The sequence below is a fragment of the Pseudophryne corroboree genome, chromosome 2, assembly GCF_028390025.1.
Source record: "Pseudophryne corroboree isolate aPseCor3 chromosome 2, aPseCor3.hap2, whole genome shotgun sequence".
In the NCBI taxonomy this organism is placed as follows: Eukaryota; Metazoa; Chordata; class Amphibia; order Anura; family Myobatrachidae; genus Pseudophryne; species Pseudophryne corroboree.
The window spans coordinates 328,884,276-328,889,263 of record NC_086445.1 but is presented as its reverse complement, the minus strand read 5'-3'; positions in this window follow the sequence as shown (position 1 = coordinate 328,889,263).

Sequence of the window (4,988 nt, the reverse complement as noted above, 5' to 3'; positions counted from 1 at the left end):
AATTCCTTCTTCTTCTGCTGAACTTTGTTTGGAGGTCTGCTCACATTGTACTCTCTGTCATCACACCTGATCACCAGTGGCAGCATTTTCCTCTATACAGGACTCCCTCTCCACATCCCTCAACTAAACAGCAATATTCTCTCAACTCTTCATTGTACCATGTGCTCTCATTTTGCTGTATTTCCCTTATCTTTCTGTTCTCTCCTGCTCTCACTCTTTGTTCCCCTTGATTGTTCTATTTCTCCCCACCCCCAACCCCCACCTCCCCCCTCTCCCCAGCTAACGGTTCTATGAAGGCATGCTGTGTGCATATAATGCATCCCTTTCATCCACGATCTATTGCAACAATTCTAGGCACATCTGCACTGATCGGGGTAATGGTGTTTACGTAGGATTACAGCATACTTGCCTACCTGACCCTCTCCATGAGGGAGAAAATGCTCTGTTCCTGGACTTTCCCAGTAATGTATGATTGCCATCACCTGTGGTGAAACACCTTTCTTATCAATTAACTAGCTCACCACAGGTGATGGCAATCATACATTACCAGGAAAGTCCAGGAACAGAGCATTTTCTCCCTCATGGAGAGGGTCAGGTAGGCAAGTATGGATTACTGATGTGTCCTCATACATCTAGCGTCTATGCACCATACAGCGCAAGACACCCAGTGCAACTGAGCTGCTCCGAGGGGAGTAGTACTCTTGTTTAAATTTGACATCTTATATGTATCATAGATGCAGCATAAAGCCACTCATAGGGGGGTATTCATATGTTTGAAAAGTCGGTTGGGTGTCTGTTTTTTTCTGTCTATTAGAGACCCAACTGACTTTTAAAATATTTGAATTCCCCCCATAATGCACTAGATACATTGGGGTGCAACCTTAATAGTACAGGACTTGGGTTAACAACTGAACTTGGCATGATAAAAAGCAGTGGCTGTTCCCATTGGAGCCATTTTTACACAGAATCACATTCAGTCACACATAGATGAAAAACACACACACACACACACACACACACACACACACACACACACACACATACTTGTTTTTCTATCCTCATCGGGACATATGTCTGGAACCTTCCTCATGGGGACCTATTCAGGAATACCTGCCTCATGAGGACACCCACATAACTGATTTATTTTTGGGGTTAATTAGAGATAGAGGAAACGTGTATTCAGCAGCAGATACATTTTATTCAGGAAAGGTTCTTTCTCATTTCAGCAGTAATTCGGTTCTTAATGTAAAACTTAACCGAGAGCCAGTTCCGAGCCTTCAGCGCTTGTCGTTCTGCCCTTAGGCACGCATCACAGTCATTCTTGCCCGGCACCTTGAATGAGCGAATGAACCGAATCATGCGACGTTCAACAGCTTTCACTTCTGCTGGGGTCCACGGATTGCGCTTGGTACCCCTTCTGTCACCTGTGCGGGAGAAGAAAGGTCAGTCACCACGCAACGCCACCACCAGTCATGGACGCATCTCAAATGGAATGGACAGTCACACCCACCTTTAGCTGCACCTCCATCCACCGCCGACACCACGCTGCCGGCTTCTTTTCCCATGTGCCCCATGGGAACCTCAGTATCCTGACTCTCTGGCTCATCCCCAGAGTCATCGCTCACCACCTGGATCGGCTCTGTGGATAGAGAAGGACAGGGAAACCGATCACACCAGCCCACTTAGACAGTCAGTCCCTGGAGCCACACTGTCAAGTGATACCTTCCGTTTGGATCAATGGAGATCTCTTCCAGATTGTGGCCCCGGAATTCAGCCATTCTCCCTTGCTCGAGAGCCAGAAACAGCTTGCTCAACTTGGCCAGTTGAAGGGTACCCTCCGGGAGGCGGTAATAATGCCGATGCACCCGAATATCATGTCCAATGAAATCAGCAAGCTGATCCATCTCTGTATCGCTCAGGTTGAGGACTCTGGAAAGTGTAGCCACATGCTTCCGTAGGCGGGTGGAAGATAATGCTTCGGGGTGCTTGGCCCCACACTCCCGGGCGTAGAGACGTATGCAGTCGGATCCCCTATAATGGGACATGGCTGTTGGCCTAGCAAACATGTAGATATTGTGTGGGGTCACACCACATTCTGTCCGCTTCTCTATGAGGAGCTCCATCGCTTTCTGCATGCTTGGGGATAGCAGGACAGGGACTTTCCTGCCTCTTTTCCCAGGAATCTCAATACGGGAGAAGTGACGACAGAGTGCCTTCTCCAGCTCTGACAGGGCCTGGGCCACATCACCCTGCAAATCGGCTGTGTGCCGTAAATCGAAGGAGGAGAGCAGCATCTTGGAAACCTCACCTTCTCTCCTGCGGTTGAAGAGAATCAGCTGCGTGAGGGTAACTTTGGCCAACATGGACCACTGCTGTTTGGAAGGGTGGGCGGACAACTCATCGATGTACTCTCGCTGACGGTCAAGGAGGTACAGGTTCAAGCGCTTAACATCATCAGTGAAGGGCAGAAGCAGCGGTGCATTCCATTTTATCTCTCGAAGTGTCTTCAGGGCAGCAGTGGAGATTAGCTCGCTCCACCTCGCCTCATAAATTTTCCGAAAGTTTCGGGCACGCTCCTCTGTCAGGGCACTGCCCTCCATCAGTTCCTGACACTCCACCATAGCAGAAATCTTCTGCAAGCTGTGTCCCACCTTCAGAGCCAACGAGGGTATTTTATATGTATTGGTGCGGTCATCGTAACCGGCCAGGCTCCTCACAGCATGCACCACTTGCAGGAAATTCTGTGGGCAAATGAAATCTTCCATACACCGCAACGGTGTGACCTTCATCGCCTTCAGCAGAAGCCGCCCCACCTCTCTGAGCTTCTGACGGATGTAATCATGCTTGCTGACATCAGACCCCAGACGGTTATAGAGGTGCTGACCGAACTGCATAATCCAGCGGTCCCCTTTGATTACCGGTACCACATCATCATAATTCATTTCGCTCAGCAACTTCCAGAGGCCAGTGCCAACATCTTTCGGGAGCGGTGTGGCGTAAGTGAAGAGACCCTGCACCCTGGTTCTTCCAGGTTTGGGGCTGACACTTTTGCGGAGCGGGCACCTCTTCACATGGCGCCACAGGTGCTTCCTGGAGAATAGCCCTTTACATTTTACACAGTGCATGAAATCTTGGGGAGCCGTTGCTTCTTCCGGCTGCTTGCACGGTAGGAGGACTCCGCTGCCCTCGCGGAGAACCCCGACATTATGGGCAAAGTTTCCCCGGGTGCGAATCAGGTCTAGCTGCACTGTCCTTTCCCTGGAGCGCTTCGGAAAGCTGAGTGCCCTTGCAACTTCATGCTCATTGTGGTGGACAGCTTGAACATGTCTCGCAATTTTTGAGAATGGCCTCTCGCACCACAGGCAGAAATTTTTCTTGTTACATGCAATCGAACCATCTGCTTTTCGGGTAAGTACCTGGACCGACACTGCGCGGGCCGGATGGAGACTTGGTTCGGCCTCCGCGGAGCAAGCCCCGGACACTTCCAGAACCTTCCTGCCGTGAAAAGACATCTCCTCCCCTCCACTATCATCCGAGCTGCTCAACTCTGACGAGTCGGGGAGATAGTCTTCGTCACTGCCGTCGGTTCCGTACATTGCCTCACTGCGACCAGCAGACCCAGCACTTCCGGAGTTTGTGGCGCACACACTGTACCAAGCCCGCGCTTTCTGTCTGACCACGCCCACCGTGAATACAGGGTTCTGGGAATCGAGGGCCCAGGCCCCGGCACGTGCTTCCTATTACACATCCGGAGAGGTGGTTCTTACTAGAGTCACGTGTCGGGCGGCGCGCGCGACACTTTTGCGCCACATGCTCCGATTTTCCCCAGGCTCCTGGAAGCCTGTCCCGGCCCGAGAGGTGCCAGTCTCCACTCATCGGCAAGACTTCCACAAATCGTAGTACCGGATTCAGCCCACCAGGGGGCGCTGCGATGGGCAAGGAAGGAAATATCAGACCCGGTTTTCGGGCTCCGCGATTTTTCCGACGAATGCCCTTCTCACCCGAGCTCCGCGGACTTGGGCAACCTTCCCTCTGGATTGAACTGATCTCAGACCCGGTTTTGGGGCTCCGCGATTTTTCCGACGAATGCCCTTCTCACCCGAGCTCTGCGGACTTGGGCAACCTTCCCTCTGGATTGAACTAATCTCAGACCCGGTTTTCGGGCTCCGCGATTTTTCCGACGAATGCCCTTCTCACCCGAGCTCCGCGGACTTGGGCAACCTTCCCTCTGGATTGAACTGATCTCAGACCCGGTTTTCGGGCTCCGCGATTTTTCCGACGAATGCCCTTCTCACCCGAGCTCCGCGGACTTGGGCAACCTTCCCTCTGGATTGAACTAATCTCAGACCCGGTTTTCGGGCTCCGCGATTTTTCCGACGAATGCCCTTCTCACCCGAGCTCCGCGGACTTGGGCAACCTTCCCTCTGGATTGAACTGATCTCAGACCCGGTTTTTGGGCTCCGCGATTTTTCCGACGAATACCCTTCTCACCCGAGCTCTGCGGACTTGGGCAACCTTCCCTCTGGATTGAACTAATCTCAGACCCGGTTTTCGGGCTCTGCGATTTTTCCGACGAATGCCCTTCTCACCCGAGCTCCGCGGACTTGGGCAACCTTCCCTCTGGATTGAACTAATCTCAGACACGGTTTTCGGGCTCCGCGATTTTTCCGACGAATGCCCTTCTCACCCGAGCTCCGCGGACTTGGCCGAAATAATATAAATAATATATAAGCCCGGCAAATGTAAGCGGGACGCGGGTCCGCGCACGCAGCGCCCCCTGCTGGCCGCGTTGAAATAAGATAATAATAATAATCCACCGTTGTGAATTTGCGATGTGTCCGCCTGGCGACACGGAGGGCTCTTGGAAAGAGACGGGCTATCCAAAAATGGAAAGGGAAGAGATCAGTAGAGAAACGATAAAACCAAATAAATAAAATAAAAAAAAATAAAAAAAAATTCTATCTACATCTACTACCTACAGATACGTT